The sequence below is a fragment of the Pinus tabuliformis genome, chromosome 4_2, assembly GCF_031772625.1.
Source record: "Pinus tabuliformis cultivar Carrire ecotype Pingquan chromosome 4_2, CPIR1, whole genome shotgun sequence".
In the NCBI taxonomy this organism is placed as follows: domain Eukaryota; kingdom Viridiplantae; phylum Streptophyta; class Pinopsida; order Pinales; family Pinaceae; genus Pinus; species Pinus tabuliformis.
The window spans coordinates 473,881,088-473,898,185 of NC_142304.1; the positions used below are offsets into that span (position 1 = coordinate 473,881,088).

Consider the following 17,098-nt stretch of genomic DNA (forward strand, 5'->3'; position numbering starts at 1 on the left):
CTAATTTGAGGGGAAAAAATGAGAATCTTCATGGACTATTTCAAACAAAAACGCCATGGGAGGGGCTCAGGCTCAGGCTCAGGCTTACCCAACACCACGGGTTCACCTGCAGCTAGCTACCAGTCCAGACAGTCCACGCCCTTCGACAGACTCCAAGCGACCTCACCAGAATCGTGTCAATGAGTATGCAGTGCTCCACAACAGGCACCTCTCTCGGCTTACTTTCTCCACTCTCCAGTTTTTAGTTCACCATGAACAACTTCCACCGCGGCCTTATAAGCAGCGCTCATATAATTTTGTTTAAGTACCTCAAGAGCCATGTAATATGGGCTGCCAACTATTTCATTAAAATGATCTCCAGGTTTAAAAAATATGGAGAGGACAAAATCAATGGCCTTTAAAGGAGAATTCTCCTTTTTGTTTGAAAACAAAAAAATTCTCTTGCTTCAGGTCTCTATGCATTACCCCATGCTTGTGGCAAATCTGTACAACTTCCATGATTGTTTTGGTAATGACAGCGGCAGCTCTTTCTGTATAATGGCCTCGTGCGACGATCCTGTCAAAGAGTTCGCCACCCTCACAGAGCTTCATGACGAGATGAACAGCGGTCTCGTCCTCATAATTTTCCTTGAGACTGATGATATTGGGGTGATTGGGCAAATGCTTCATGATCTGCACTTCACGCCTCACATCCTCAACATCGACGGCGGTCCTAAGCTTCTTTTTCGAAATAGATTTACACGCTAAAACCTGCTCGATCTCCTTGTCGCTGCACAGGTACGTAATCCCGAATTCCCCCCATCCCAGCTCTCGCTCGAGCTCATACTTGTCTGCTATTTCATGCCCATCGCAATCGCTCATCACACTCCGCCGCGAGGGTCGCGCAGGTTTCTTGTTGTGTAATGGTCCTCGCCTGGTTACCGGGCAACTTACCAGCAACTTACCACACAGTCCCGACCTCCTCCACGGATTTCACGAGGGCAACTTCGATTTCATGGAAATTTCAATGAAATTCGCAGAGATCTCCTCTGGCGTTGCGATCCAAAGACAGATTCAATTCTGTGGTGATCAAGGTTCTCACACCGTTGCCTTACGTTTCTCCCTCCAGGCCTTCTCCAAAATGCAACCTCCAGCAAATTGCCATTCAACATTGTTCGATCGATGATCAAGGCTGAGGAGCAACTTCAACACTTCTCAGCATCCGCTCCTCAATCGATCGGTACAGTGGCAGGGCTTCGATATCCTGGAAATTCCACAGATACCATGACCACTGATGCCACCGACCCGCAACAGATCACCGCAACAAATAAGGCGCTCGTAAAAGCCACAGCTCTTAGCTACCTCGGTCTGATCCTGTAGTGATCAAACCAAAACGCAGCAATTCACCACTCCAAAAACATAGCAACAGCATTGCCAGTCGGCCTTTGCAACTCCTCCACGGATCCGGCAACAAAGATTCTCTGTCGATGCTCAGACCATAAAAAATAACCATAGGTTTCGACGAATGATGGACAGTTAAAAAACTAAAACAAAAATATATTTCTCAATTATTTCCGTCAGCCCAGGAGGGGCCAGGCCCTCACAGGCTCTGATACCAAGATAAAATTACAGACACTCAACAATATATTCTATTAATTTTTGAATGATGAAATTACACACATATTTATATAATCAATAGTCTTAAGATAGGAATGTTATCTTAGACGTACAGTAGTGTGGTTGAGAGATTCTCTCAACCACACACTAAACTAGGAGAAACTATATTCTAGCTAATTCCTATTATGTAGGAACAAACTCCTCAAATAGAAAATTACAACCATAGACAAGTAGGAATTAATTATTTCCAACTCTACAATAGGTGTGTAGCGCCGATTTAATGCGCAACACTGGGAAGATGCTGCAAATTTTTCCTCTGTTTCTCCCTTTGGCTCGAAATCGTGTTTTGCAGGTCTCCTTAAATCTCAAATTCAACAACGAAACATTAGAACATATGAATTGGCCTTTTTATACTTTTCCCTCTTTTGATTTTTCATAAACAAAAACCCTCTTTCCTAATGTTTTGTCACTTTTGAATAATACTCGATTTCTATGAATTTTGGACATTTTGACTTTTTGCAGGCGGACTTACTCTCTTCATGGACCTTTTGCAGTGGCAGAAGCTGACATTGTTACCAGGTCACCAGGAGCATTTATTACTTATAGGAACAGTAAAATTACATAATTTACATGAAATGAAACCATGAAGTACAAATGCTCTGTTTCACTTCAAAACAAATTTTGGAGGTGAAAGAGCTTTATTTCAGCATATCAGAAGTAAACTCATGACTATATGAACCTTTTTATCCTCCTCATGTGCCTGTTGACCTTTTTATTCAATCTTGGATGACCATGATGACAAACTCTAAGACCTAGTGAAAATAAACCCTAAAACTGGTTTTTATAAGTGAAATGAACTGAAATGACTATAAATGACTGAAAAGAGGTTTGAACAAGCCAACAGGTATATGACATGAGGGAAACTGAAATGCAACCACTACCATTAGTTGATCCATGACCTAATGGAATACAACTGATTGAATGAGACACATACATGCATGCGAGAAAGAGCAATTTTGATCGCTGATGGTAATGTGAAGATACTGACACTAACATTAGCTCCAATGGGGATGGTAGCTCCTTGTAGGTGCCAAGAACCGCAGATCTTTGGGAGAGCAGACTGATCCATTGAGCAATATGGAATCAATATCTTGGCAACAAAAGCATCAAAACTCAAGACTCAAGACTCAAAACTTATAACTGAAATGACTAAGAACTAACTAACTCAAAACTGAAATAAGACTCTCAAAAGCTGAAACTAAACACTCAGCTAAAACTAGACACTCAATTGAAACAAGTACTTAAAAACCTTTTTAACAGCAACAGACCATCGAGATTTGAGATCTTAAAATCATGATGACAACCACCTTCCTACTGATTAAATATGTACAATCATGTGAAGTGAACCTTCTAATGTAACCAATCCAATAGATGGCTACCCAATGAAATTTTTCTCTCACTTTCCCTGAGCAGGTAGAACGATGTACATGTAGGGAACTCATAATAAAAATGGAAACCAAGGCTTATGCTAATGAACCAGGCAACATTCATCTTCTCTAGTGCTTTCAAAAGAATGCCAAAATGATCTTGAAAGTTCTGAAGCACTAGCTTGTCTTGAGATCTAGCAGCAGAAATACAAGTACTCCCTTCATTATGATTTGAAAGAAGTTTTGGTTGCTGATTGATAGGAAGGCATAGAGCAGTATAAGCTTCAGGTATCTGAGTGTTGGTTGTAAATTTCTTGACCATTAGAAATTCTGAATTGATTTCTGGCATACTGTCTCTCTCAGGCTCATACTCCTCAATTTCATAGTCTAAGCCTTTACCTTCTTGACGATTCGAACACTGCAAACCTGCATTAGCTTGGGCTGTAACCTGACCTTTCAGGAGTTGATCTATCTCATATTCAGACAGAGGAGACAATACTTTCTAATTTGTTTTGCTCAAGCAATTATTGTCTTCTTGAAATAACATTTAAAAACAAGAAAAACCTGAATGATAGTCCTCAATTCCCTAGTCTTCTGAAATTTGAAAACTTTGTTGATCATCTTCATATAACATGGCAATCAAATTATCATTTACCACTGTGTTATCAAAATAATATTTTTCACTTACTTGAAAAAATATCTCATCTTGTTTTTCATAAAATGACTAGATTACCTCCTCATGAAGGCTTTGTTCTAATGAAATGAGAATGCTTGGGTCAATAACTCTGTCTTCTTCATTCCAGATGATCTCAATAGTAGAGCTCTCCTTCATGGGGTTCAGAACAAGGTAGTCTTCATCATCACAATTGGAACCTAGATTTGAATTAGCCAACTTGAATTTATCATAATCTGAATTTGAAACTTGATTTCCATGCATACTATCTTCTGCTATGAGCACATTTGAAATAAAACCTTGTCTTCGATCATTTTCCATTGTACTAAGATCTTGAACCTGCTACAAATTTTCCTGAGCATCTTGACAAGTATCCTCTAAGCTCTCTTTATTCTACTGAAATGGATTTTCATATAGGGCTTCCATGATCTCATCATCCATGAAGTCATCATCTTCATAAACTTTTTCAAGATTTTCAATAAAACAACAAACATGTTTACAACAGTTCTGAACTAATATCAAGGATGGACAAGATTCTTTATACCTTTCAAAGAACATGGTATGAAAATATTTTAAACAATAAATACAAGCATGTGGAAAAATTTCATACCAAGATCGGGCTTCACCTTCTAGAGTGGCCATGAATATCTTCATCAAGCAATATTCAAGAAAAGCAACCTTCAACTTGTGAATATGTATGTGGAATCTAACTAGATGTAAAGCAGCATCATTCCTATCATCATCTTTAAATGTAGGCAAATTCCTTTGCAAATCTACCTTAGGAATTTTATTTGGGAAACCTAGAATGTGATCTTGGCTCATGGGAGCATACCTTCAATCAAGCGAATCCATTTTGATAGCAATGAATTCTTTAGGCTACTGGTTCTTGAAGAGTACAGTTTCCATAAAAATTCTGAACCTTGGGATTCCTCGACACTGGAGCTGCCAGGTGAATGATTTCAGCCTTCCGGTGTCTGATAGTTGTCCACCATCAACAATCAGATCTAAACTTGATGCATTTTGCTGAAGAACATAAAACTACATTCCCCAGTATGGTTGCCACTAAGTTAGAGCCTAGATTGACCTTAGGCTGAAGGAATGTAGGTCTAGGGTAACATCAAACCACGCTTAACCTGGTAGCTAGCCCTATCAGGTTGGGAGAGGGCTCTCTCCTTGTCAATATCTATTAGGATATTGGTAAATAGGGCTTTAGATGACTGAATTTAATGTATATTTTAGGATAGGTATAGTAGCTCTATGGTTTTTGGTTGATTTTTTATGTTTGGTTGCTGGATCAAATGGAGCAGGCAAGTTGGGTCCGGGAAATAAAATCAGGGATGAAAACATGTTCTATGGGGAGAGGTAGACAAGGGTTTATGTACTAGAAATGGATTGAGATGGTAGTTTAAGACAACTGAGGAGTTGAGGAGGGAATAAAGAAACTATGAGTCCTTTTCAAACAGTTGAAAACATTGAAAACCAAATGCATTCCAAAGACAAAGCACAACAGTGTATTTATCTATTCACCTTGATTGATTTAGTTTTAGTAGAGAAAGATAGATTTGGATACATATAAAACATAATAAAAACTCATTACAAATAAGAAAAAATACATAAACTCACTATCACAATAATCCCACAAAAATAGCTGTGAAACCTAGTTTTATTGCTTGCCAAACTGCTGTACAGATATACAATAAAGTTTAGAGCTTCCACAAGAGTCTAACCTTTACAAATGACTAAAAAAGTACAAAATATAGGCCAGAAAACAACTCATGCTAGCTATCATGGGTCGAAACCATGAGAAGAGGAGTGGTTTCAACCATATCTAAACTAGGAATACAAAAGTAGGCAGTGGAACAGCTTGCCTCTAAAGTTTAGGAAACCAATTCATTCATCATAAAAACCACTTGAAAATTGATGTATCTACCCTATGAGGTGTTTTTCATCCATATTTACATCAAATACATCATTTACCATGCATACATTTAACAAGAAATGAGGAAAAAATGATCTCCCAAGAAAACTAGGAAAAATCTGGAAAATCAGGCAAAATTGGCAAAATCAATTTAATGTGCATCGCCAAAATTTTAATGCGCAATGCTTTTTCGAGGCCAATTTTGGAAGCCTTCCTGGAATCCAAATTAGGTGCAGGATAGCTTGTTGGAAAGCTTGTCGAGTCTACTTTCTGGAACAACTTGAATTTCGGAATTTGGAGTTCATTTGCCCCTCTTCCATTGACTCAACTCGTTAGATTTACTATTTTGTCTAAACAGTTTCATCTCTTGATTACTATCCTTGATGCTCTACATTAACCTCCTCAAGAGTCATTGTGGACCATGTTCTCTCACTTGTCGAATAACCCTATGTCATCCATATATTTGTATACATATCTCTAAGATGAAATTGCATATGTGCCTAGAAGAGACTTTTGTTTTCTATATGATTCATTTCAATTTCTTTATTTTTCTTGTTGGTATGATTCCCCTTTGTACTATATAACAACTTATTAGCTTTCCTAGGTCATCTTGAGTCTTGTTATTGAATATTAGTCATCTTACAATATTAGTTAATTTATTAAATGAACCTTATAAAAGTGATCATTATCTATTCATGGCATTATTTTTTTTGTCTATTTTATATTTAATGGCATTTGACGTTTTATTTTTATAGGATTTCCCATAAAATTTGTTCCCCATCAACTTTATCGATTTACACACAGCCCCAATAACCAACAAGAAGCATACTTTGGGAATTTAGGCTCAACTTGCCAATAATTGTATAAAGTCACCCCAAGAATTTGTAGTTGACTTCTGTGGATACTTATCTATTAGCGATTTTGTTTTTGGGTTGGTCATTTTTGGGAGATCACCAACAAATTGCTAGATCTTCTCGATGCGACTGCTTTTGGGGTGTGCGTTATGGAAGGAAATATGGTTATCTTTATAGTTCAATTATACATATTTTGAAGGAATATACCCTTGTTATGGAAGGGCTAGTATGTCTTAATGTTTGTAAAAAATGTAATGTTCATTGGTCCCTTAATGGCCTCCTTCCTTGATTAGTTAATTTGTTCCTTAGGTCGTTAACCACTCCCTTCCTTGACATATTTTTGATATCATGTAATTAAGTTTTTGTTAAGCCTACCATAACATATTTACTATCATGTTCTTATTCTTGATCTTGTCAAAACCCATCTTATAACTCCTCAGAGATGCATTCTCTCATCTCCATTGTAGCTGTAGTGGTCATTAGTGTTGATAACCATAAAGAATAGTATAGAAGAAATATGTGTGCCCTTGCTTTTAATGACTTATGGAAACACATATGTGAAGCAAAGGACTTGTTGTGCTCTACAACAACCCCCCCCCCCTTTCATACAATTTTTATTTTTCAAAACTATAATATGAAATTTGTCCCTTTTCATTTAATTTGGTATCAACTTATCATTATTCAAAAGGTCTGAAAAGAAATAAAACATTATAAAACTTTTTGATAAATCACTTAATCGGTCTTATAATAAAGAATGAATAATCTTTTATTATTGCGATAAAGCGATCGCAAGATCGCATATCACGATAACCAAGGATGCATGACTTAAAGACCCATTAATTTTCCCGATGCAACAATGCACAAACGGCTATCAGATATCGGGAAGGCAAGCAACCATAACAAAAGACCCCTCTTTGCTCCGATGCAATATTGCTATCAGCGATCGGAGATGTACCATGCATGCATCTAAAGCCCTCGTTTAAAACTCCCGATGCGAATTGTCGATATCGCTATCCACGATCGAGGATTCCGAAAGGACACCAATATAACAACTTAAGCATTCCCCCGATCGCCGATTGCGATAAAGCTAAGTGCATATTTCAAAAAAGATTGATAAGGCCGGGATATATTATGATTATTTAGTATTAAAGGCCTTTCTCTTCCCGATAGTGATTCACTTACGCTCAACCATCAAAACATCAAAGCCACGCTTAAATGAATCATTCGGCCAATAAACGATATGATGAGCATTTAAAGGATTGATAGGTTTAAACGACCATTTAATGAAACAATAAGGCTAAAATCTCTTCAGCGATTGTATCCGTGGCCACCTTAAGTTAAATCATCCATTATTCATTGATTAATATATCTCATTCATCTTTTGTTTGCACCACCAATTCTCCACATTACGTTCATTTTCTCTCGTGTGTAGAGCTTTTCCGAAGCAGCAAATTCAAGCCAAATGGGGAAGAAATCTAAGAAAACTAGAACAGCTTCCACTTCGGCAGTTACAGGACAACATATTACCGATCTAGGATCAAGAAAAAAGGGACTGATATCAGACACCACATGTCTAGGACTCGGCAAAACTACTTGGCTGAGCATCTACAATCTGATTGAGGCCGAAGAGCCTGAGGTAACAACAGTGCAAGCCACAGCAGACCCGACTCGGAAGTCTGATGCTACTCTAAAGGATTTAGCCGACTCTTACCTTCATCGGATAGCAGCTCGAGAACAAATTCTCCCATATACAGATGTGGTGAGATGGGCAATTGAAGAAATCCTAATCACAAACAGAACATTTTGCACCATGGACAGGACAGTCTTCGGCTCATTTCAACCTGATTATTTGAGGAAAATGTACCATTTTCCTGCACCGGAGAAGAAGTACAACAAAGCATTCCTGGAGAAATTTAGAAATGAAAACGACATTGAATCAGAACCCATACGGGATTGGAGGCAAAACCCAGCGAAACACAAGCATGAGTCTTCGGGTAAGTACTCTGTCGATTCCTTGTGTTCTCCTTATTATTATGCCGAAGTAATGATGTGTAGGTTGTGGGGGTTACATGATTCCTCAAACTTCACTATAGAGATGGTACCTTTAATGGAGGCAACATGCAATAGTGAAATAATGGATTGGGGAAATATACTTTCTGATAAGTTAGCAACCACGGTTCTTGAATTCAGAAACAAATCCCACGTTACTGAAAGGTTTATTCCCCCATTTTACTATAGTGCCTACATCTTGGACACCCTGTGTTTTAATTTTGAATTTCCTGTGCTGGGGTGGAGATGGACTCCACAAGACCCCATGCCCATTCATATATACCACCAGAAGTTATGGAAAGCCCACTATAAACACCATTTATATCAAGCTTGCAATGGTTTTATGTTACCCATTCACTATGCCATTTTTGACAACCTACTCCTAAGATTTCCTCACAAGCGGGGATTGACTTGACAGCCACAGGGAGATGGTTCAGAGAAGAAAAATTCACCTATTTAAGAGTTTTCGGCAGCCATGCCAAGCCTCATGTCCTCCCTTTGTATATACCCGACAAACTGTTAGCCCGAGAGGTAGAATATCAGATTACATCCGAAGGAGTTACACAGACTCTAAGGAATAAAAGGAAGCAGGTTTGGCCTTCTTTTCCTCTAAGATGTGGTGTCTACGCTCTGCATGACTTTAAACATGCAGAGAAAGAAGCAGATAAGATTAAGGCACCGAATCTCGCCACTCTTCCTAATAGGCGATTTGATCCAAACAAAGTCGCCTACAATGCACTTGAATAGGGAAAAATCACTAAATTTGACCATAAAGATGATGATTTTGATGACCTGTTCTCCTCAGCCAACTCTCTATTCCAGCTTCAATCACTAGCCAGAATCAAATATCATGATGACAGGTTAGTGGAATTTAAAAGACTTAGAGAACAGAGGTTGCAAACTCTGCCTCTAGATCTGTTAGCAATGACTCCGATGACACAATCAAGTGAGCCTGAGTAGCGACTTACCAATGAACCTCCAGCTACATCAGGAATCGTTGGAGAAATCCAAACAAAAGAGCAGGAGGAAGTGCAAACAAAAGAGCAGGAGGAAGTACAGAGAAAAGAGTAGGAGGAAGTGTAGAGAAAAGAGCAAGAGGAAATACAGAGGAAAGAGCAAGAGCAGAGTAGCACGGACGTGAATGTGGATGCCCAGATTGACCCAAAATTGCTCCAGGAATGGCATCAATTCGACTCAATCATAAGCAATCTTGAGAGCTCAAAGGAAGCTGATACATCAAAAGCGGCTGAGACACAGGATACAACATCTAAAGAGGTTCCAAGTGGAACCAGCGGCCTACCCCTTTCTACAGGAATAGAGATAATTCCCAAGGATCCTTCGGATTAGATCATTTTGCAAGTGGAGGAGATACCTCCATTGGATGAATTTTACAGCCCAAAGCACAGGGTTGTAGTAAAACAACAGTAGAAAAGGAGAAGGACTGATCAACCTTCCCTATTCCCTGAACAAACAGTGACAGCCAATGTGGTCTGGAAAGAGGAGTTTGATCCTTCTGATGACCTTACAAAATTGTCCCAATATGCTGGAGCCTATTCGGTGGCCACCATGGACAAGGCATCCAAAGTGATTAATCTCTTAAGAGAAAAGGACCAAGCGATCGCCTCGCTACAAGTACAGTTATCGGAGGTACAACAGAAAGAAAAGCAACTTGAACAATAGTTGTCTACACAGCAACAAATAAACAATCAATTGAATAAACAATTGCAGGAAGAGAAACAAAGAATTGATTCAAGTGCCATTCAATAGTAGAAAGAGCTGTCGGAAGCGCTGGAAAAATTAAAAGCAATGCATGAACAAATGGGGAAATCTAAAGATGAGAAAATTGCTCAATTATCAGCCCAAATAGAAAAGTCAAAGAATCTTCTGCAGCCAACAGAGTTCAGAGCAGAAGCACGACAGATTAACAAAGCATTGGTAACACAAATAAGGTTGTTATGTCAACAAATCGCTCAAGCAGAACCCTTATGTGACATAACATCATCAATAATTGATAAATCGGTTGATGCTAGAATAGACTTGGAGCAGGCCGATGAGACCTTGACCAATTTTCTTGAGTGGCAAGACACTGATGAGGGACAGGTAGCTAATTGCCAAAAATCTTAGAATCCCATAAAGAGATCCTATTTATGGAATGGCAGTCCCAGTTAATGAATGCAGAGAGAGCAGTTTCCAAATGCAAGTTAACCACAAGTAATTTGGTTGAATTGATTAATGATACTCTCTACTTATCTAACATGATCTCTCAATGTACCCCAGGTAAATTACTATCGACTAAAACATTGGAGCAGTCATGTTATCAAGAGCTGGAGAAGAATGGGAGATTGATCGCAGGTATTAACAGTTTGACTTGGGACACCTATTGGTTGTTCCTAGTAAAACCATATAGACAGAGAGCCGCCCTCAAGTGCCTGACAGATGCAATCGGGTGTATCATTCCCGACATACAAGATGCCACCTATGTTGCCCAACTCAATTCTCGTCTCAACCGACCCCCAGAAGTGGAACCAATGCTAGCAATATGCCAACTCAGGTCGAAAGGCAAACAGCCAAAGTGATGAATCATGCTGCCGACTTCCAGATTGCTATGAGGAAGATACTCCAAATCAAATTGTACCAATTAAGTAGGATTTTAATTTCAAAGTTAGTTAGTTTTAATCAAGTATTTATAGACCCTTTCAATGCATTGGAAAGGGTTGTAAGTTTTTGTATATGAATTAAACTTGGAGTTGCACTACTGTACTTCAGGCATATTTTTTATAAAGACTGGGCCAATTATTCAAATTTTTGATAACGAAGCTTTTATGTGGATGTGCATTACTGCCTTTATTTAAAAGTATTTCTACGTCGGAAGAAGGAATTCAAATAGCGATTGATGTTGGGAATGATTTGCAACTCATATGGTACTACTATCTATGTTTGAGTTCATTCTTTTTATGTGAATTTATGTTTGATCGCTCTTGCTATTATCGGATATATGTGTGTGTTTTCAACAACATTCTTTACAATTTCCACTATTGGATGTTTACAACATGCTTTTCTTTTATCATATATGTATCGATAATATAAAAGGATAAGTGTAACAATGTTTTGTTAATCACTTTGTTCAAGTATTTGAACAAAGCAATCAATAAGTAAATAAATGTCTATGTTTATTGTGTAGAGTCATCTATATGCCTATCAATGAACAGAGATCATCATGCATTGCACTTAAAAGAATAGAAGCCTCCCGGGATAGAATAGTCATTTATGTTTTCACTATTAGATTAAGTCATCCATTCATTATCATTTATTAGAAACCAATCACTCATCCATCCCCTTTATTCATTATTGGGAAACTGGTCCCATTATCCCCAGTCAGAGCCACCATCCCAAATGGAAAAGGAGCTGTATTAAGGTCCGGACTGGGTTGTTATCCCCCAATGTTGATACGATGATTTTCGGGGCATCAAAATTTTTGGCACTAGAAGGAGGGCATAACTATGAATGGCGAGCAAATTCATGTCTACAGACCATTCTGAGAGTAAATCTCCCTCCACATCACCTCGTACTTCCCAATTGCATACTGGTTCTCCAGTATCCAAGCAAGAAGAAGAGGGATCAACTACCACTGCTCAAATCCATAGCACTCCAGAACGATTAAGTCCTGAGTCCCCTGAATTTCAGTTACTCATCCATAAACTTCAAGGCTTCTCGATATCACCACAGAAATCTGAAGTATCTCAAAGCAGTGAGACTTCGCAATTCAATCTACCTCATCCTCTCACTAGACTTCAGAGCGGAAAGATTGGTATTGAACCCACTGAGCTGTCCTTACCTAAAAGGAAAAGGGAAAAGAAGAAAACTGAAGGATCTGATAGTGAAGCACTTTCATCCACATCCTCCATCTCATCTTCCCCTGTGCGAAGTCAACCATCCACTTCCTCATTACACATTGTTGTTCATCAGGGATTAGGAACTTCAACATCCCAACCTACTTAATCCTCAACATCAAGTCCTTCCCAAACATCTGCAATTTCATCAGCCATCTCATCCCCTACTAGTGTTTCAATGGCAAATCCATGGAATAGACCTGGTGTGGTCAATATGCCTGCACCATTACATGCATTACTGGATGCTCCTAAAAAATGGTTACCCAAGTTTAACCCAGATGATGGAATACAAGCTGAGGAACATATTAATAACTTCATGTTATCAGTTAATTTGAAAGGAGTAACAGAGGAATATGTTGTCGTTCGGCTTTTCCCTTACACTTTGCAAGGATCAGCAGGATCCTAGTATTTTTCCTTGCCTTCTGGATCCATTACCAGTTGGACCACTTGCCAAGAGCAGTTTCTCACTAAGTATGGTGATGACAGATCTTTAGCCACATTAATCAATGATCTCTCCAATCTTAGGATAGAGCATAGGGAACCAATTAAAGAATTCAATGCGCGATTCAATAAACTCTTCAATAAAATCCCAACGACCTCCAAACCAAGTGAACAAATCAGAAGCGAATGGTATATAACTGCCCTTCCTGCCAATATAGCTATTTTCGTAGACAGGGCCGGAAAACCAACTTTAGCTGAAAACATGAAAGAAGCACTTGCTGTGGAGAAACGTATTAATGCTCTAGAGAAGAAAGCTGCTCTTGAAGATAGAAAATCCAAAAAAGTTTCTTTTAAATATGATTCAAAGAAGAAAACCCCTAAAGATCCATATGATATGGAAGGTCTGCAAAAAGTCCTTAAGACTTTGTCAAATGAAATGGTTGAAATCAAAAAACAAGTAGCAGAAACCTCAACTAAAAGGCCCTTTAGAAATTTCAAGAAAACCAAATCAAAACCACCAAATGTTATATCTAATGCAGATTCAGATCTTGAAGAAGATGAAGAAGAGGAAACAATTTCACCAACTGATGAAGAAGAGGAAGTTGTTGAATGCCATGGAATGTGGGATTTCATACTGCCTAACTCCAATACAGAAAATGAACAAGAAGCCTTTCCTGTCACTACTAGGAGTAAAGGTGCCCCTGAACCCGCCCAGGCAACTTCAAAGAAAAGAAGTGTTTGTGCTACTAATACAAAGGAAAAGGTATCCACAAAGAAGCCAGCTACAACAGTTCCCCAAAACCAACCTTCAACCTCAAATATACCTTCAACATCTAAAACATTTGGAGTATCTGATTCAATGGATTACAATATTGTTGATGATATGAAGAAAACTAAGGCAAACATTACTATGTTTGAACTTAGTAAACTAAAACATCAGTAGAAATTGCTTCTTAAAGAATTGAATGTTGTTCCTTCTTCACCTCTTCCCAGTGCTAAAGCTGCAAATAATTCAGGTCAACCACCTTCTAGTAGGATTGAAGCTACTGATACGATTTTGATTGGAGACAGATCAAATTCCCATACTCCTCCTTTCCTCTTAACCTATGAAATTTATAATTGAAATCTGCACAATTGTTTGATTGATTCAGGGGCATCCTCAAATATAATGCCAGCTTCGGTTTGTTCCAAACTGAACATTGAGCCCCAAAAGTCCTCAATCCACATTGTGCAGTTAGATAGAACCAAGGTCCAGGTTTTAGGAGAAATTAACTATGTAACTATGAGGTTATCGACCGACCCACGAGTAGTTCAAAGAATTGATATCTTAATCGCCGATATACCTGTATTTTATGGTTTAATCTTGAGTAGGGATTGGTCTAAGAAGCTTCATGGGTATATTTCGACCGATTGGTCACACATGTGGCTACCCTACAAGGGAAAGACAAATCAAATAAAAATCAATCAGGAAAAACACATGACCCATACTGTTACAGAATTTGAACAGGAGAATCAACCAATAGCATTTAATAACAATATCTTGGGGAATTATTCATCTGATTCATTCTTTGGCAATTTCACAACCCAACCATCTCCTTTCTCAATAAACAATTTTACATCTCAGATCGAAAATTATTCACAAATAGATAGGTCAAGATGTTTTCATAATACTGAGAAAACTGTAAATAAAATTGTTGATAATTCTTTATTTTGGTCACTACATTTTGATGGCTCTAAGTCTAGAGAAGGCTCGGGAGCATGATGTATCTTGGTTAGCCCTCAGGGAGAAAAAACAATGCTATCCTGTAGGTTGGAGTTTGAATGCACAAACAATACAGCTGAGTACGAAGCCTTAGTCCAAGGACTATACAAAGCAATTGGCCTCAAGGTTCAATATTTGAAAGTGTTTGGCGATTCAGAAATTATTATTAAACAGGTCAGAAATACGATTCATTGTCTTTCTATCCACCTCAAACACTATCAGTCGCTGGTACAAGAACTCACCTCTCAATTTTCAGCATTCAATATTTCTTCCATCCCTAGGTCTCAAAATTCAGCAACCAACTTGCTAGCCAATGTTGCTTCCAAACTCCTACCTTCCGAAGATTATAGCCCATATAGATTTTCAGTAGAGTTGCTTTTTAGACCATCAATTCCTAACAATGTCACTAATTGGAGAGTGTTCAATCACGACGAAGACATCTTACAATTTTTGACTTCCGAAAAGTCCTACAATGATCAGATCATAGAGGAAAACGAGCATGATCTTCAGATGAGAGAAAAGCATGAGGAAAACTCAATACCGAAGCCTGTGGTGAAGCTTGAGGATCTTTATGATATTAAAGACAGGTTTAAACCTGTGACCAATACAAAGCTCCAAAGTTCCACCTTAAGGTTTAAATTGATAAATCTTGGCACTGAGCAAAATCCTCAAAACATTAATTTAGGATTAGGACTTTCTGTGGAAGAAAAGACAACATTCACTAGACTGTTAAGGAAAAATAAACATGTCTTCGCTTGGAAATATGATGATTTAAAGACATATGATGCATCTATCATCCAGCATACCATTCCAATGCTTGCCGAACAAAAACCAATTCAACAAAAGCTCAGGAAAATACATCCGAACTTAGAGAGTCAAATAAAATCAGAACTCAATAAACTCTTGAAAGCTAATATTATTTTTCCCGTTCGGCACTCAAACTGGGTCTCCAATATGGTGCCTGTTAGGAAGAAAAATGGCGACATCAGGATTTGTATAGATTTCAGAAATCTGAATAAGGCAAGCCTAAAAGATAATTTCCCATTACCTACTATGGAGCAGATACTCCATTCAGTAGCAGGCTCTGAGTTGATGTCCTTTTTAGATGGTTTTTCAGGATATAACCAAGTTTTGGTCCATCTTGATGACAGACTCAAAACTACCTTCAGAACAAAATGGGGAACTTATGCTTATCATAAAATGCCTTTCGGACTTATTAATGCAGGAGCCACGTTCCAAAGAGCGATGGATATAGCTTTCAAAGGATTGATCAATAAAATAGTGGTTGTCTACTTAGATTATATTACTGTATTTTCTAAAAAGAGATCCAATAATTTGCATGATTTAAACCAAATCTTTGAACGCTGCAGACTCAATCCCAAAAAATCCTTCTTCACTCTTAATCAAGGAAAGCTCTTGGGCTCTATTGATTCCAAAGATGGCATTTATATTGATCTGGACAGGATTAAAGAAATCTCTGAAATCCCTTTTCCTCATAATAAAAAATCCATGCAGTCATTTTTAGGCCAAATCAATTTTGTCAAAAGATTTGTTCCAGACTTTTCTCACATCATTTTGCCACTACAAACTATGATTAAGAAAAATTCAGTGTTTATATGGGGATCAGCAAAAAAGGAAGCATTTGATTCCATTAAACAATCAATAATCAATGCCCCCGCTTTGAAAACTCCTAATTTTTCTAATCATTTAACATTGTATACTATCGCATCCGATTCATCTTATGCAGCAGTACTCACTCAGATTAATGATCACAACTTGGAAGAACCGATTTCATTTTATAGTTCAAACCTGCAGGGTGCTGAACTAAATTATTCTGAAGTAGAAAAACAAGCCTTTGCTGTGTATAAAGTTGTCAAACATTACAGACCCTTCCTTTTAAAAGCCCATATAAAAGTTATAGTTCCTTTTCCTGCAGTAAGGCAACTATTAATCCAAAGTGAATTAGGTGAAAAAAGGGAAAACTAGGTTACAGCGCTTCAAGAATATGACTTGGAAATAAAGCCAGCAAAGATTGTTAGAGGCCAAGGTTTTTGTAGGTTATTGGCAGGGGCATCCAACATTCCACAACCAGGTGATACAGAACATATCGAAGAAATCAACCAGATGAGTATTACTGATTCTGAATCACAATATGCAGACTTGATCTCTTATTTGAAAAATGGATATGCACCTCCTAACCTATCTTATAAAAACAAAATGGTCATTAGATTAAAAGCAAGAAAATTCACAATCATTGATAATGTACTTTTAAGGCAAAATTATGATTCTATTTTATTAATATGCCTAGAAAAACCTGAAGCACAAAAGGTTTTGCTAGAATTACATGATGGACTTGCAGGAGGACATTTTGGAGCTGACACAACAGCCCACAAGATCATTCATGCTGGATACTATTGGCCCACCCTGTTCATAGATGCTCATGAATATGTAAGGAAATGCCGAAGTTGTGAAACTTCTAGTGGAAAAC

The 17,098-nt window shown here is 38.0% G+C and overlaps 1 pseudogene; it reads right to left on the reverse strand.

Annotated features, from left to right (window-relative positions):
- Positions 1-218: 218 nt before the first annotated feature.
- Positions 219-861, reverse strand: LOC149170009 (calcium-dependent protein kinase 32 pseudogene; annotated as a pseudogene).
- Between the last annotated feature and the right edge of the window lie 16,237 nt (positions 862-17,098).